This window comes from Rhinatrema bivittatum, chromosome 11, assembly GCF_901001135.1.
Source record: "Rhinatrema bivittatum chromosome 11, aRhiBiv1.1, whole genome shotgun sequence".
Classification (NCBI taxonomy): Eukaryota; Metazoa; Chordata; class Amphibia; order Gymnophiona; family Rhinatrematidae; genus Rhinatrema; species Rhinatrema bivittatum.
The window spans coordinates 27,418,666-27,437,428 of record NC_042625.1 but is presented as its reverse complement, the minus strand read 5'-3'; the positions used below and the strand labels follow the sequence as shown (position 1 = coordinate 27,437,428).

The window sequence follows — 18,763 nt, the reverse complement described above, 5'->3', positions numbered from 1 at the left end:
CAGCCCCAGTCCTCTCCCCTCCTCCCGAAGCAAAAAAAAAAAGCGAAAAAAAAGTAGCAAGAGAGCGAGGGGAGAGAGGACGGGCAATCCTACGCTCGGGATTGCCAGTCCCCCCTCCCCTCCTCCCGAAGCAAGGCGCGAAAAGCAGCCTTGCTCCGGGAGGAGGGGAGGGGGGACTGGCAGTGGAAAGCGACGAAGCGACTTACTTTTTGCAGCCCCCCTCCGGACATCGGCGAGGACGACCGCGGCTCCCCTCTCCTGCCTCCAGCTGCCCGCGAAGATGGACGCCTGCACGGGCGAAAGCGGCCCCTGTTCGTGCAATTGGGCCGGTATGTATGTAAATCCGAACCCTGCTCCAGCTCCGCTCCCAAGAAGGCCTCTGCTCACTCCGGGTATTCTTACTGCATGAACATGACACACGCATCTAAGTCTACCTGCATATTGGGAAGGCATTCTGTAAAAAGGCCATGTCTGCATGTAAAAAACAGTTTTGCCTGCAGTTCCTTTGAAAATTACCCCCTTAGGGCTTGATATTCAAAATAACACGTGTATAACAGGCGCTTTGAAAATTAATTGCTGCGTTATCAGCTACGCTTTTTAATATTTATCTTTTACCGCTCTGTAAATTATTATCTGGACTTGGTATTATTTATTATATTTACGCAGATGATGTTCAACTTTTAATACCTATAAAAAATTCTCTTGAGGACACATTAAAGGAACTCGAAATCTATTTAAACGCCATTAGGCAACTCTTATCTCACATGAAACTGATTTTAAATAATCAAAAAACAGAATTAATTCTGTTAAGCAGAAAATCCATTTTTAATAAAACCTTCCATTTTAACACCAATTTTATGCAGACTGAATCTTCTAATAATGTAAGGGACCTTGGTATTTTAATCGACTCTTATTTTAGATTGAATGCTGATATTAAAAAAACAAAAATGAGATGGATATTTTAAGTTACAAATTTTAAAGTGGCTGAAACCTCTGTTACTTTTTAATGATTTTAGAACGGTTTTACAATCTTTGCTTTTTTCTACACTCGACTATTGTAATGCACTTTTTCTTGGAATTCCTGGGTATCACATTAGACCTTTACAATTACTTCAGAATACAGCAGCTAGAGTGTTATGTGGGGGAAAGAAATTTGATCATATAACCCCTACTCTCGTAGAACTGCACTGGTTATCGATTAAGCAACGAATTGAGTACAAGTCGCTATGTATTTTATTTAAATCTATAAACAACAAACAAACCGAATGGTTAAATGCGTTATTATGCCTTCACACTCCACAAAGGAATTTGCGTTCTGCAAATAAATGTTTGTTATCAATACCATCAATTAAAACTGCACATTTAGCAGAGGTCAGAGAATGGGCAATCTCAGTTGCAGGACCCAAATTATGGAACTCATTACCTGAAGAATTAAGACTACAAAAGGACTAATACTTTTAAAAAACAACTGAAAACTCTACTGTTTAAAAATGCATATGAGCTGACGGCAGAGCAATAATCAATATGACTGTGCGAGCAATAATCCCTTATTCTGGCTGTTTTTGCACTTAAAGCTATAATATCTGGCTTAAGTGTTTTATTATGTTCTTTGATTTTATTTTATTTTTAATTTTTTGGTTTTTATTTTATTTTTTTATGTTTAAGTTTATATGTTTCCTATATTAGTTAAATTCTTGTATATTATTTGAATTATTTTATTATGTAGCAAATAATGTGTTTTACTGTGATTAACTTTTAGAAATTGTTTTATTGTATTATTATATAGGTTTTCTATATAATTGAGTGTACACCGTTGAGATAGTTTCAGATTTACGGTATATAAAATAAATAAATAATTGGGGGATTGCACATGTAAAAGTACACGTGAAACACTATTTCACATTTATTTTTAGACAAAAGGATTCAGGGAATGCATTTACATATAAACTTTCAATTCTTAAAACTATGCGTGTATATGTACATGCAGAAAATTACACCTGTATAGGGAAAAGCCATGAATTTTCAAAGCAGACTTGTGCACATAAGCATCACAGATATCTTGGCTTGGCAATTCAAGGCCGCTTGGAGGAGGAGATGCGTACCTGAAGAGGTGAGGCCCAGGGGCTAGTTAGTGAAGGAGGAGCACAGCAGCTGGGTTGCAGGATCTGACCACTGAAACAAGACAGCACTGCAGGAATACTGGACCAAGATAACAAAGCAGGGCACTGGAACTTAGGGCCACATTTTCTAAGCGGCTCGCATGCGAAACGTCCCTTATCTCGTGCGATACCAGGATGGGGGTGGAGTCGGCCCCGGAAGAGGAGGAGTCGGAGCGTCACCGGGGCCGACTCTGCAGACAGCGAAAAGGTAAGGGCCTTTTCGCTGCCTATTTCACGCCCAATAACTACACCTTCTATGGTGTAGTTATTGGGCACGATGCCGGCAGCGATCGCACCGTGGAGGTGCGATCGCTGCCGCACCGCCCCCCCGCTTCAGCCCCTGCCCCCCTGTTAGAGCAATTTTCTAAAGTATCGCAGGCCTGCGATACTTTAGAAAATGAGGCCCTTAATTAGAAGGCAAGAACACATTTATATATAGAAATACTGAAGCACAATTGCCAAGCAGGAGTACTTGACAAGGTTACATGAACTCAAGCAAAATCAGGATCACAGGCTGGACAGATAGCACTTCCACAGGGCAGACACCTAGAAGGCTGTTAGACTAGCACTGTGTGCCGTCTAGATATGCCTTAAATACTGATGGTAATTTGGGGCACACCCAGTGCTGGTCCAATCAGGGTGCTGCAGAGGCGTGTCTAGCTCTCCTAGGGATACAAGGTAAAAATGCTAGGACTCCTGGGCAAGTCAGCAGCTTCTGCAGTCCTGTGCCAAGTTCATGGCCTGCAAGTCCCAGGGCTGCAAGTTCACTGTGAAAAAGCAGGCTTAAAATATAGGGATGTTTAGCATCTATGCATATTTATTAAGCTTCCATTACCTTATTATTTTAAATAGAATCACCTTCCAAAAGGGTATATGCTATTATGCTTCAGCATTGTATTTAAGACATTTCTGAAAAGTTAGGTTTGCTGTATGTCTTCTGCACTGCAAACATTTCTAAGCTTCTCCTGTATTCCTCTAATCCTTTGGGCTCGCCTGGGAATCTACTATCAGATCAGGATAAGCAGGCTTGCAGGAAGTTCATACATACCTCTCAGTCCCTGAGGAAATCAATGCAAATTCAGTCTGTGACAGGGGAAAGGTCAAATAATGTAGTGCCAGCAGGAGGACAGGTGTTAGCTAACCATCGTGGCAGAGCTTATTACTACAATTTTATCCAGGACTGGAACAATTTAAACTTTAAACTCAATTTTCACTTCTTTTGTCCTCTGACACTTTTCTACATGGAAAATGAGCAGAAATGGGTAACTGAGAAATGTACTTGTCAAGGTAATTCTGGCCCAGTTTCCTCTCAGAAGGCAGAAGGTGCCATCTTTGACTATGCCTTTAGAAGGGGCAAATAGTAAAACACTTAACAGGAACTTTGCTACAACAGATAAAATCAACCAGAACCAGCCGAGTTGCTCAGTAGCAGAATTCACAGCCCTGGGCGGGAGGAAGTTCCAGTCATTGCAAAATGGCCACACCAAATGGCTAGATTCAGGGCCCCAGGACTGTAGGCCTCTGGAAGGAGCCTTGGTGAGCAGCACCAGCTGAGGACTCTCAGTGCGATGGCCGAGCTAAGTGAATTGGGAAGGAACATAAAACCAAGGACAACAATCCCAGGACAGTTGGGAAGGAAATTCTCCTGCTGCCCAACAGAGACCACTTTCGATTGAACTGAAGACTAAAAGAGGAAGCTACCTCCCCCCCTTCCCCAGAAAAAGGCTGGAGACCTCAAAGACTGTTGAAAGTTAATTTTGGGATATATCACAAAATGAGTTTCAGAAGCAGAACAACGAGCGCTTTAGCGATTTGGAAAAAACAAATTAATGAAACAATGTTCAAAATACATTATTAGAGAGGCTGAAATATAACATCAGCAAATTAATGATGAAGAAATTCAGTCAAGGAAGACAAATGGGGAGAATAGGCAGCCTATAAGAAGAAGCAGAGACATTATGCAGAGAAGTGTTTATGGAAAACCAAATGGTGTAACCATAAGAAAAGGAACCTACGGGATCTTATAAGTTGATAATCATCATCACCTTTGGCTATATTTTATTTTGGATAAATAAAAGTATCCTAATGGGCAAAAAAAATAAAAATTCATCATTGTCCAGGACCAAAACAGTGAGCTACTAGGACTTTATCATCAGGACACATCTCAATGGATGCATTGCCTTATCAATTAGATGAACCATGCTGGTTCTGGCAAAAACTGGAGACCTCGTAGGTTGTGAAACCTTTTAAAAGGACCACCAAAAAAAAATTATGATCCTTCAGAAATGTGGTCTAGGAAACTCATGTACTGGATGTTTTCTGATGGTCCATTAAAAAGACTTCTGTTGAATAAGAGAAAATATTATTATGTTGAAAAGTTCCTTAAGATTTTTACCGACTACGGAACAGCCTTGCAGTTGGCCTCACTCAACCTGATGCCACTCCTGGGCCTGCACCATAAAGCCCTCTACATGCGCACACACCTCTCCCAGCTTTATGGGCCCCACGGCGGGAACTCAGCTGCAATGCCTGAAGATGACCTTATGGGAGGTTAGGTATTTAAAGCCCAGCTGCCCTGCTCACTAGTGCCTCAGCAACAGGACTCCTGTGTGTCTTGCCTGCAGTGCATATTACTTCTCCTGCTCCTCATCTTGCCTTGTTCCAATCCTGGTCCTCACCTTGCCTTGTTCCTGCCTGTGTCCTACTCCTGCTTGTCCCAGTCCCTCTTGTCTTGACTCCTGCTTCTCTCCGCCTCCCCTCCTGTCTCTGTTTCTGACTGATTCCACGTTGCCTTGACCTCTGCCCGGATACTGACACTGCTTGATAGCCACCTGCCTTGACCTCTGCTGTGTACTACGCTGCTTGACCGCTTTCCTTCAGGATTCTTGCCCAAGTCCTGCCGGCCTCAGAACCCAAGGGCTCAACTTGGGGGGAGGGGGGAGAGGCTGGTATAGGTGAAGCCTAATCCTGGTCCCAGCTTGAGCGTTTCTGCCTGCAGTCGGCGTTAGCCTAGCTGGTTCGCTGACTGGGTTGCTTCTTTCCGCCACAGCTCAAGTACTCACATTCCGTGACAAGTTCTAGTACTAAACTCTTCTTAATTAACCTTCCTGCCCTCCCCCCAACAAGCACACTGTGGGAAATCCAGCTGTGTTTCCCAGGCTGGAGGCATGAAGCCACATGGACTCCAGCCTTTTCAGTTTACAGCACGTCAACACAATAGAATGACTGCCTACCTCTGAAGTACTCTTCCCATTCCCTGGGCTTTGGGGCCTCTCTTATGCTCTCCAACTGGTGCCGCCCTCAGGCCTCTCACTGCCCCAGCAGGGTCCTGCCCAGAGAGCTCTCTCCCTCTGTGGGATTTAAGGTAGACCAGGCCTCTAGCCTGGTCCCCTATACATAATACAAAGAGAGGAAAATGGGGTCATTCTGCTACACTCACATACATTTGTGAGTGAAAGATAATGTGGATAAGTGCAAGGTGATGCCTATAGGGAAAAATAACCCATGCTATAGTTACACAATGTTAGGTTCCATATTAGGTGCTACAACCCAAGAAAGAGATCTAGGCGTCACAGTGGATAACACATTGAAATCGTCGGTTCAGTGTGCTGCGGCAGTCAAAAAAGCAAACAGAATGTTGGGAATTATTAGAAAGGGAATGGTGAATAAAACGGAAAATGTCATACTGCATCTGTATTGCTCCATGGTGAGACCGCACCTTGAATACTGTGTACAATTCTGGTCGCCGCATCTCAAAAAAGATATAGTTGTGATGGAGAAGGTACAAAGAAGGGCTACCAAAATGATAAAGGGGATGGACAGCTCCCCTATGAGGAAAGGCTGAAGAGGTTAGGGCTGTTCAGCTTGGAGAAGAGGCGGCTGAGGGGGGATATGATAGAGGTCTTTAAGATCATGAGAGGTCTTGAACGAGTAGATGTGAATTGGTTATTTACTCTTTCGGATAATAGAAAGACTAGGGGGGCACTCCATGAAGTTTGCATGTGGCACATTTAAAACTAATCGGAGAAAGTTCTTTTTCACTCAACGCACAATTAAACTCTGGAATTTGTTACTGGAGGATGTGGTTAGTGCAGTTAGTGTAGCTGGGTTTAAAAAAGGATTGGATAAGTTCTTGGAGGAGAAGTCCATTACCTGCTATTAATTGAGTTGACTTAGAAAATAGCCACTGCTATTATTAGCATCAGTAGCATGGGATAGGCTTAGTTTTTGGGTACTTGCCAGGTTCTTGTGGCCTGGATTGCCAGGTTGTGGCCTGGATTGGCCACTCTTGGAAACAGGATGCTGGGCTTGATGGACCCTTGGTCTGACCCCGTATGGGATGTTCTTATGTTCTAAACAAGGATCCATAAATTCTTTGCTTCATTATTATTCCTGTGAAAGCCTATGACCACCAAGGTGGGTGTTTTGTAGTTATTCCACAACCAAAAAGTTTGGGCAAAATATTGTGAAAAATCCCGTAAGTGGGACTTGCCCTGGAGGCCCCTTGGCCTGGCTTTGTACACTTCTGTCTATACCAATTTAAAAGCTTTAAAGAAAAATGTGTAATCACTAAAGAAACAGAAAGCAATTAGCTTACTCGCTTATTTTATTATCTGATCGTGCACACACAGGCCACCAGCAGCATCCCAAGATATGAGAGCTCTGAGTGGTGCAGCAACAATTCACACCTTATAAATGATCTTAAGACACTGATAACAAGAACTGGACAAATCAACGGTCAGCATATCATACTCTATACGAATATGCAGGGCCGGTGCGACCATTACTCGGGACTAGGCGACCACCTAGGGTGGCGTCAGTGAGTGGGGCACTGCTGGGGTACATGAGGGTGCCATTTTCAAAATGTGAAAGGAAGAGCGACAGCAGTCACTGAGCACTCACTAGGAGAGGGAGGGAGGGAGTACTGTAAGAGGGTGACCATAACACTATGTATCTACCACTGTCAGTGGGCAAATGCAACACGGTGGGTCTGGGGGAGGAGGCAATTACATTGGTCTTCCTAAGACACTACAGACCCTTGCATCAGCCCTGCGAATATGTATGATATTTTATCAATATTCATTGAATTCCAAGAACTTTTACCTAATTCAGTGTAACTAATACCTATGCATAAGCTTACATTTTTCTAAGAATTTACATTTAACTTTTTGGAGTAAACAACTCAAAATACCTCCATATATGGTTAGGTTTTTGCTACTAAAGATTATATAAATATATATTCCTAGCACGCTGTAGCTATGTCATTTTCACTACTTCTGCCATTAGCTGTTATTAGCTAGACCTAAAAGAACAGTCTCGATCCTTATGACGGCCGTTAGCATAACCTTAAGATTTCAAACTGGAAATCCTGAAATGTATCACAATATGCACAAGCTATACAAAGCAAATCAATAACAAGCACTTAGCATTTTTAGAAGTACATAAATATTTATATTACACATATATACACACAGTAAATATATCTATATTGCCTTACTTCAGATCATCTATGAAAGATGAGGGAAACCTCTTGAATATAGCATATGAAGAAGCCAACTGGAAATTTGATTCTAATTGTAACAAACTATAATGGTTATTATCTATTATTAAATTTGTAATCCACCTTGAGGCCAGCCTTGGTATAAAGTGGAATAGCAAATGTCTTATGAATGAATAAATAATAGGCTGTTATGAATAGACTGTAGGATACACATCTGTTTATCACTTCCATCTTTCTTTTTGTGATCTATGAATTAAGTTTTTACTGCATTTCTAAAACAAGGACAGAATAGAGAGTAAAAAATTAAGAGATAATATTCTTGGGTCTTCGGCTCATCCCATTGGGTTGGGAAGCTGCAGAGTTAGCATTCACAGCTCCCCAGGGGTGAGAGAAGTAAAAGAGCTGTAGTTATTGCTCAAGGGTGACACCCAGTGGCTAGATTCAAGGTTCATAATTTCATGGTTCCAAAAGGAGTCCTGGTGCATAACTCCTGGCCCAGACCCTTGCTGCAATGACCAAGAATGTGGTGAGGGAAGGGAAGGATACAAAATTGATGAGAACATTTCCAAGCAGTTTCAAATTAAGGCTTAATGGTATCAAATCCCAGCTCTGTTTCCAACTCAGCTGGAAGTACAAAAATGCAAGAAGAAACTGCTTGGTCAAGGGTGTGCACTGCCCAGCTGAAAGAGTGCTGTGCTGAAAGAGTAGACTATTGAAGTACTTTTACTGACAAAAACATGCAGTGCTCTGATTGAACTACACTACTTACCACTCATTGTTTGTCTTCACCACGTTAAGTCATTGTAAGAGAAGCGGAAATGTGGGAAGGTTACATACAGCAACATACTGCGTGCACTTTTCACCAAGAGGTTCACTATAACACCTCTGCTACAGGGGATCATCTCTGAAAGCCCCAACCTGCACCCCTTTTCAAAGATGCTGTTGCGAGTGCTGAAGGACACTTGAAAGCGTGAGCCCCTGTGCCACGACGTGACAGACACAACCCCGGGGCTGGCCGTGGTCTGTGCCGCTTGGCAGGTGAGCACATCCAGGCACAGGCTGGCTGAAACAGAAATAGCTTTGATTTGGAAACAAGAACATTCTTGACTTGGAAACAGGAACACTTGGACTTCCAACATGCTCCAGGAACTGAGAACCAGCAATCCATGCTGGTCTCTGGGGTAGCCCTCCGGCCACTCTGAAAGCCCTTTCGGACCGCTGCATGGAAGCGGTTTGAATGTGAAGACAAATGGAGGCTCAGGACTTGGAACATGACGAAGGCTCAGAGAGTCCATCGCTGCTGCGCACCCTACACAACCCCGGGGCTGACCACGGACCATGCCAGTAGCGGTGCAGGCACTGGACTCAAAGATTTGGAACAAGATGAAGCTGGAACAAAAACTCCAAAGACCAGAGACAGAACTCAGGAACTCCGACTCAGGAACTCCGACTTTGGTCTCAGGAACTCAGACTCAGGAACTCGGAAGGACTTCCGAAGTCTTGAATCAGCAATGGAGACTCTGAAGACTCTAGACAGGACGAAGGCTTAAAACCAGGAATAAGGCAAGGACATGGATTCAGGAGCAAGGCGAAGACTTGGATTCAGGAACAAGACGAAGAGACCATAGGAACCAGGAGACTAGGAACATGAAACAGGAAGCATCGAGGACCTCAAAAGTGCTAGAAGACCTTTGCAAAGGCCACGAAGAAACGACTGAAGAGCCCTTTTATAGGGCGCAGGAAGGACGTCATCACGGGGGGCCGTGGGGCTTTTCCCACTGCGGTCCCTTTAAATTCTAAACAGAGGCCCGCATGCGCCTAGGGAGGCAGCGCACCGCGACGGTGAATGTTGGCGGCGTTTCAGGCCGAGCAAGAAGCAGGAGCAGCATCAGGTGGGCGAGGGCCACACAGGAAGCAGACAGCATTGGTGACGACTCTCCCGCCGCAGGGTACAGCAGCAAGACTGAGGCAGCAGCGGCACAGGTGGAGTCGGGGGGGGTGAGTGAGGCCGCTCGCTGGGTCTTCCCGTGAGTGGAATCATGACAGATGCATCTTGTGCCACTGCCCTGTCCCCCATGTACCCAATAGTCAGGCTTTTCACCATTAAAACAAACTAAAACAAAAGGCCCTGCAGTTAAGCACAGCAGGGGCTTCACTATAATAGAGTTCACTCAGTATTAAAGAACGCCTGTCATGTTTACTTGTACAGTGCAATAGTGCTATACGGCAAGGAATGCTTTCAGGTACGGCAGATGAAGAAACTGGAATAAATGAGAACTGCACAGAGGGCCAGATGGTAGAAATGGCAAAAGAGAAACGGAGTCTGGCACTAGCTCAAAATGCAGTCCTTCTGATTAATTACCACATTCTGCAGCGATCGCTGCACATTGCACAGGCCGGGCTGACTGAGCCCCCAATTCTCTCCCGCTGGGGATGTTCTAAAGCAGGGGAGGTTCCAATGGGAACACTGCCACGCGGGAGTGGCAGCAGGGTCCACCCCCCCGAAAGTCTGGCTCAGTACTAAAGGCGTTTAAGTGGTGAAGCCACAAACCACCGGGCGAGGTAGAGAGACCTCTGAACAGGGCCCAGGGAGAGCAGCCAGAGGAACTGTAGGAGTCTGTGTTTTCCTGTCGGATTGGTGAAGGGTGGAAAAGATCAGAGAGAGAGAGAGAGAGGGCTGCCTCTTTCAAGTCTGCCATCAGTGAGCATTTAAGAGGGAGATGCTACAATTTTTCCCCTTGGGGCTGAAGAGATATTAAGGGGGAAGACACGGAGATCCTAGAATTGCTGACTGTACTTAAGTGGCATAAAGAACTTATCTGTTCTGTAAATTTCTGTAAAGTAAGGAACTGTTTCCTGCCTTTGTTTTTTGTAATCTGGACTGTGTCCATTTTGTATACCTGTGAGCCGGTCTAACACAGGTGAGGCCATACATTTATTTATACTCTTTGGGGCAGGAACCCTGAGCAGCTCTTGTACCTCCTCTACTTCCCAAGGTGTGGATTCTCTGGACTGGGGGAAGAAAGGAGTCCTCTCAGGGGTGGTTTTCTTATACATTCCCTTGTCTTTCCCCTGGGGAGGATACTGGTCTGTGTTGTGAATGCAGAAATAAACACTCTGGAGCCACTTGGTTAGTGGCCAAAATAAAAGGCTTTACTGTTAAGCACTGATGGCGAGGGTCACAAAACTCAAACTGCAGCACCACAGAAATCTCTCTTCAGTTCCCTCTAGCTGTGCAGGACTCACTTATATCAGGACAGGGAAAACATCCTTACTTTTGGTTTAAATGGGCAGGGTCTTTTAGGATGGTCAAAACCCCTTCCAAGCTGATGAAAATAGCAAAGTCTATGGCACAGAGAGTAAATCCTCTCTCTCTCCCCAGGGTGGTGAACACCGGATGGATGTCCCCAGTGATGCCGTTTCCTTTACTCACGGTTAGCAGATCTTCAGGATCTCCTTGATCTTACACAGTCTCTTTAGTACGCTCTCTGTATCCTCGATGGAAAGGGACCCCCCTTTGAAGCAAGCAGTTCTCTTGCTTCTAAGCAGGAAGGAAGGGGCAGCCAAAACCCTTCCTCCTGGATCTTCTAACAAAAGTGCTCTTTTCCCAAAAAATAACAGAAACTAACAGCGGAGTCCCCTCCTCACAGCAGGTCGCCACCACTTCAGGGGTGCATCTTTCCAATCCCTGCGTGCAAGACTGGCCCAGGTGTCCAGTGAGGCTCCTAATAAAAACCTCAAAAATCCCTAAACTTAGACCCAGAGGGAACTCAACCAGACAGATTATGTACTGAAAGAGGAAATCCCTCCCAACCCTGGTCAGGACCAACAGACTGGGTGAGCCTGCCTTTACTTACTGGGCCTGTAAAGCAACAAAAGTTAACACCTGACACCTCTGCACTCTGTGCTAACCTAAATGGACTTCCTCCCAAGCTGTAGCAAGGGCTCGCTTATATATTGTTTCAAGCGGGCTGGCCATTCCAGACCCCGCAGAAGGAGGGGCTGTATTTGAATGGATCCTCCCTTCACTCTAACCTCGTCTCTCTCTCTCTCTCTAGCTGAACAAAGGGCTCAACCAGGTCCTACTGGTGATGCAACCGGAGGGTCCATCACAGGTAAAAGTGACCTTACCTAAACCTGGAGCACAGCAGCTGGAGTGTGGACTGTCTTATTTCTGGACTATGATCCTCTTTAGGGTCCTCCAGGTTAAGCCTGTCCCTATCACAGAGCCGGTGTCCCCAACATTGCACCAAGTGGGTCAGTGCTCAGCTTTGCTTGGAAGTGTGACTCCCTTGTAAAGAGGAAGGGGAGGTCACACATCTATGGATGGTGCAGGTATTGCAGGATCAATATTTTCTGACTAGGGTTGAATAATGTTTCTTTTCATTATTATATATTTTATTTAGCTGCGCAAGCTATAGAGATTTCCCAAGAGTTGAAGGAACTTAAGGCAAAAGCATTCAGATTAACTAGTTTCCTCGACAAAGGGCAAGCAAATATATCTGATAAATATTTATCGTAGATAACTTGAAAACCAGACCTGTCTGGACCAGAGATAAATACCCATGGCTCTTAGCAAAAATCCCAAGAAAGCCTTATATATTTTCTGTTGGGTGATAATGCCTATGAAATGTAAATTTCATTGGTCTTAAAACACAAACACATTAAGCATTATGGCAAGTATATTGACTGTATCAACTGCTACTGACTGGCAAATTCTGGTAACTGCACAAGTCAACTTTTTCATGCCTTTCCAAAACTTCTAAATTAATGAGATTCAAATGTTGAATGAATACCAGGGGGCTGAAACAGATCAAAGAAGAGAAGTAATCTGAAGGCGGCAGCATCACCCACCAAATTATACAGAGCCCAAAAAGTGACACTTGGAGAATAACAAAATGTCGTATTCCTCCTCCTCCTCCTCCTATTTTATCTCTCTGCTAATGTAATTACAAGTTACTGTATCTCCAGAGAAAAAGAAATAAATCAAGAGCATGTTCATCAATCAAAGTGGCAAATGAAATCCGTCTCATTGCTGGGAAAAGTGAAATTGAGGACACAACATTGTCTGCTTCAGCATTTCAGTCTCCTTTCTGCGGCTCCTTTTCTCTTCTGTATATAAACCGCCCCTTGTTTTCCGCACCGGTGCGAGTGTTCAGAACAACTTCTGTCTCGGGGGGTGGGGGGGGGGGAAGGCTCCAGACTATAAGCTCTGAAGCATTCAGGGCAGGCTATCGATCTGCTCGTGTCCGCCGAGCTCTAGAGTCTAGTAATACAAATTGTCTGCTGCCAACCAGGGTTGCAAGGTGAGGGTCAGAAAATCCACCACGCTCATGCTAGGAAAAACAATCACAAACCCTGCTGCGGACTGAACGCTCTTTTCAGAGAGCAGACAGACAAGAATGAGACAGACTAGATAATTCTTTCATCCGTACAAGCGGAGGTTTTTTGGTTCCCTAGCCAAATTAAGGCATCTGTTGTAAGGGAGGGTTCCTCATGAAGGGTGGGAGTTGCCAGGATTTGAAAGTAAGTCAAGGGGATGGAGCCTGGTCCCCCAGAATGGAGGCAGAATTAACAGATGAACGTTGCAGCAGCAAATGTCTGCTGCCAGAAGGTGGTGGGATGAAAGCGTTGGGACTCAGAAGTGGATTACTTTCAAACCTTTAGCCAGGAGAAACCTCACAATTCACATTCAAGCCTCGTGACCAGGCAAATTAAAAAAAAACCAAAACAAATCCACCTTTCCATTTCATTTATAAAAGATCCATCGGAACCTAGCACTGGCGATCCCCAGAACATGACAGCTAAGCCACAGGTCTGGCCCATAGGAAGATCAAGCCATTACGCTCTACTGGAATTTTATTATGTTATTGACTGAATTGTTAAGTTCAGTTTTACTCTTTTTGCCTCATCAGCATCTTCAATGATATTGCCCCAGCAATGTTTAGGAGTTATAACGCCAAGTGGAATTTTGATTGGTGTGGGAAGGAAGCAGTGACCAAAGCATGCTTTGCCAGACAATAGATTTTCACTGAACCCTTACATATAATTCTTCAGGCCAACCGTAATCCATAGAATTCATGTTGAGAACCAAGCTGGGCCATTTCTGATCACCCATCCCTAACACACAATGTACCGTAAACTGGCATTTAGTAAATACTAATCTATTATATATTTTGTTTGCCACTGCTGATTGAAAAAATCAGGATGCCATGAAATGAACCTATATTTATGGCACTGTTAACCCGCGTTTGGACGCACGTTTTCGACGCTCTAGCTTTACCCCTTATTCAGTAAGGGGTAATAGCACGTCAAAAACGCGCGACCAACCCCCCCCCCCCCCCCCCGAAACTAATAGCGCCCGTAACATGCAAATGCATGTTGATGGCCCTATTAGTCATTCCCGCACAATACAGAAAGCAAAATGTGCAGCAAAGCCACACATTTTACTTTCAGAAATTAGCGCCTACCCAAAGATAGGCATTAATTTCTGCCGGCACCGGGAAAGTGCACAGAAAAGCAGTAAAAATTGCTTTTCTGAGCACCCTCCGACTTAATATCATGGTGATATTAAGTCCAAGGTCCCAAAAGTTAAAAATAATTGAAAAAAAAAACCCATTTAAAATCGGCTCGTGGGTTGCGGGTTGAAAACCAGATGCTCAATTTTGACTGTCAAACTTGCTGACAGCCGCCACTCCTGTCAAAAAAGAGGCGCTAGGGACGCGCTAGTGTCCCTAGTGCCTCTTTTTACCGTGGGCCCTAATTTGAATAATTTTTTTTCTGAATTGCGCACACAAGAGAATGGGCGCTCTCCCGCCATTTTTACTGTATCGGCCAGATAGAGAGAGCCATATTCAGAGACATTTAGCTGGATAATGCACTAGTTATTCAGCTAAATGAATATTTTGGCACTTATCCAGCTAAATGTTAACCAGATATCTTATTATAGCTGAATAAAGTAGGTGTTCTGGTGTCATTTCGGGGAGGAGTTACATTAGCAGGAAATGTTATCTGGCTAACTCCGGTTTTCAGAGTTAACCAGATAAGTTATCCGGCTAGGTCTGGTCTTGCTGAAGAGCTGTCCTAAAGTTAGCCGATTAAAGTTATCAAGCTAATTTTAAGATAGCTGGTTGTATTCAATAGTGCGGCTACAGTACTGAATATACCTCCAAAGTTAGCTGGATCAGTTTATCCCTCTAACTTTGCTATCTGGACAGTGACTGGATATGTTCTCACTTATTCAGTCTAGACTTTATTTGAACAAGAGTTTTTAATAATTGTACAGGCCTTCACACATATACTATAATTGCTCACACTTTCAATTTTGCCAAAAAAGCTAAGAGACCTCTTATCTATTCTCTCATCCTTTTCATGTTTCTCACATTTACTAGAACACTTGGAAAAATGATGGAAGGATGATGTAGAAATCCAACAGAGTTACAGATTCTAATTTATAAATAAAGAGAGAAAATGGATAGTTTGATTTTTGTGATGCTCCCAAGCACACATTCTTGGCCTTCGAAAAGGAAACCCCTCCTCAAATGGATTGAAGATGCAAAGTAAGGAGGGAAGAATGAAATTATTAAGTCAATGAGTCTGAAAGCAAGATCCAAAATGAGATAGAGTGGGGGGCAGGCAGAGGCTCATGAAATTCTGCCTCTTGAATGCCTGAAACATTTATTTATACAACCCTGGGAAATAATTTGACTTGAACTTCCCTGGAAGTTGCTCAGACAGACAGTAAGTAAGGGCGTGCATGCAAAAATCTTCCAATTACTATGGGGTAGATTTTTAAAAACTGCGCGATCACGTACTTTTGTTTGCGCAGCAGGCGCAAACAAAAGTAAGCTGGATTTTATAAGATACGTGCGTAGCCGCGCGTATCTTATAAAATCCTGGATCGGCACGCGCAAGGCTGCCGATTTTGGGCAGCCGGCGCGCACCGAGCCGCGCAGCCTGCCTCCGTTCCCTCAGAGGCCGCTCTGAAATCGGAACGCCCCCGGGCCCGCCCCCGGGCCCGCCCCCAAAACGCCGCGTCCCGCCCCCAAAATGCCACGTCGTTCGGTCCCGCCCCCGACACACCCCCTTCTAAAAACCCCGGGACTTACGCGCGTCCCGGGGCTCTGCGCGCGCCAGTGGCCTATGCAAAATAGGCGCGCCGGCGCTGCTCGCGTAAATCCGCCCGGATTTACGCGAGCAGGGCTTTGAAAATCCGCCCGTATATTTTTTATTTTGGGGGGGGGGTGTGTTCATTTCATTTTATTTCTGCATTTTAGTATGTGCTACATCGCCTTAGCGTGCTAAAACTTAGCACATGCTAAAATGAAGAAACAAAGCTATTGGTTTCTGTGTCGTTTCAGCTGGGAAACAACACAGAATGAAACAGTTGTCCTTGTGGTTTCCCTGTCTTTTACCACGACAGTGCATCTCTAACAGCAAGCTAACAGGGCCATTTATCAAATCGCGTTAGGGCCTTATCGTGGGCGTTAGGGCTCTAATGCTCACAATAATGCCATAAATAAATAAATAAAATAAATAACGCCCATGATAAATAACGCATTGCGAGATGCATATGCAAATTTTAAAATGTTTCCTGAATGGGAGGAATTTGGTTGGAGTAAATTAAAATGAGGGATAGCAAAACGCACATTATCGCGGGTTTTAATGCCTGGCATTATGCTGTACAATATGCCTGAAATGGGGTTTACGCGTAAAATCACAATCCCGTTTCAGAGAGAGAAAGAGCCTTTGGGGTGGCACACATATTAGTCAAATTTTTATACCACTGTAAGAGGAGCAACCAGTAACTCGGGGTGAGGTTTTGGTGGTGGCCTAGGTTTTGGGGGGCAGTTTTACATGCATAGTACACAACAGTGAAGATTTGATGTGATTTGGAGTGAGGAAAGGTACACAAAGATGAGATTTCTACAAGTAGGCCACCACCAAAACCTCACACTGAGTTATTGGTTGCCCCTCCTACAGTGATATAAATAGTTTAGTTTACTTATATGAGAGCCTTATAAAGAGAGTCTTTCTCTCTCTCTCTCTCAGCAGCCCAAAACATGAAAAGATAACTCAATTAAATCTTCTTAAAAAGACAAATTTGAATTATATTTTGAAACATATTCAAAGTAATTTTTCTACAGAATCAAAAACTAGCATTTTGCTACCAATATGAGGTTCTTTTGCCATGTACGTTGTTCAGATCATACCACAACTGAGATAGAGAGGTGAGAAAGACAAAGATCAGAAAGATGTTTGAAAGAAGACAAAAGAAACTGTCTTGAATATGAAGTGATATCCTTCAAGTGGTCATACTCTCATACTCTATGGCTGGCAACTGGGATATAATGATATATATAGCCTTGGCAGTGTGGACAGCAGTAACTAAAGCAGACTGCATGGGGCAATTGGTTTTCTTCTGCTATCATCCAGCATATTTGTCTTCCTCAAGTTCTGTGGGGGATTTTCCACCAGTAGTAAATGTTTCTCTGTTTTTTCTTTTTCTCTATTGAAATCTATTGAGTCTGGCAGCTTATGTGGGTAGAAACTTATTTAAATGAGGCAGAAAGGTGACTGATGTATGACCAACCATTTTTGACACCTTGTCTATAAACTCAGCTAAAATTGCACTCGTACCATGCTTATTTTCCATCCTCTGCTCATTCCTAGATGTTGATAATGTTATGGTAATAACTCTGAATATCGGGAAAGCAATAAAGTGCCCATGCATCTCGTAATGAAGCTGATAATGTATTCTGCGATTCTGAGCAAGGTCCATCATAAACATCCAGGTAAAAGAGTTTTATTTGGTTTCCTCAATTTTGCAGGGTCCCTGAGCGCATTTTTTAAAATATGGGATACCATTATAATTCTCTCCAAAGTCAATAAATAACATTCCACTAAAAATGTATTGAAGTCCCAATTCTAGATAAAAGAGGCCCTCCATTAGGAAAATATAGACTGATAAAAACATTGAATTTATCATTGTTTTTTTGTTTTAAGATTAGTGATTCCTATGTCCCTCAGAGATTTCTAGCTGTTGGGTTTTCTCTATATCGGTCATAAAGACCTATGAGTTTTGTTTACGTAGAGTGGAGACAGTGCATGCAAATTTATCTCATGCATAATCATAAGGGATATCCTGAAAACCTGACCAGTTGGGGATCCTTAAGGACATGTTTGGAAACCATTATTTTAGAATTTTTTTTTTTTTTTTAATTTTCAATGAAAGCTTGGGTTGATATGTAAATTGGATATTTCTGGTGCTCTTTTTTTTTCATTCAACCAAGCAAAACATTGGTTCTTTCTCTTCAAATTCTGACTCCCTTGTCTCTGTCTCTTATTCCCCTCCTCCCTTGTAGGTTTATAATCTTAAACAAGGGAAAAACAATTGCAGAGGAATGTTTCTGATCTGCAGTACAGACAGTGTTGGACAGCTTTAACATATAGCAGCAGGTATGTGCAGTAGGACATAATTTAAATCATCCTATAAGTGGCCTTTGAAAGCCGACAGCATTTAGTTGCAAGTGGATTTAAATCAGGTTTCATTGTATTTCTTATCCTTCTAGTCTTCCTAACATGAACCAAAACCACTTTTTTAATATGGATTACTGAGTTATTAACTGAGTTGAAGACAGTTGCTGCCTTGTACTTAACGCTCTCTCTGTGGTATCTGACCTGCTTCTTTAGAGATAAAAAGCACAATACGTTAATCCAGTTTCATTTATCAAAGGAAAACAAAAAGAAAGAGAAACGATAACTGCCAGAACTCTAAATGGATTTAATGTTAGGCCATCAGTCTTTAAGTAAAAAAATAAAATATATTGGGAGAGCATATAATGTAATTTATATACCCATAAATCTTTTAATTCACTCTTTCTATAGTTATTCAAATTCTTCCTGCTCGGTAATATGAATTTTGCCATAACTCATCTGAAGTCATATTACAATTTAAAAAAAAAAACAAACAAAAATGTTATTCTACATTTCACTGCACTGCATTTCTCCTTTATTTTATTTTATTCAGTTTCTCATGAACTGCCTTAAAGGGGGCAATTTCCAAGCTGTCCACCTAGATGCAAAGTCCAGGGGTACAACCCTG

At 43.2% G+C, this 18,763-nt stretch overlaps 1 protein-coding gene and 1 long non-coding RNA gene across 3 annotated transcripts in view; one reads left to right on the top strand and one right to left on the bottom strand.

Annotated features, from left to right (window-relative positions):
* Positions 1 to 18,763, bottom strand: part of WSCD2 (WSC domain containing 2) — a 386,410-nt gene that overhangs the window by 264,036 nt on the left and 103,611 nt on the right. The window lies entirely within an intron of this gene.
* LOC115073165 overlaps positions 1 to 18,763 on the top strand; it is a 423,208-nt gene that overhangs the window by 346,212 nt on the left and 58,233 nt on the right. Inside the window, exons 5-6 of the long non-coding RNA XR_003851940.1 lie at positions 17,332 to 17,453; positions 18,024 to 18,117. This is a non-coding gene — a long non-coding RNA (uncharacterized LOC115073165). The remainder of the gene's footprint in view (positions 1 to 17,331; positions 17,454 to 18,023; positions 18,118 to 18,763) is intronic.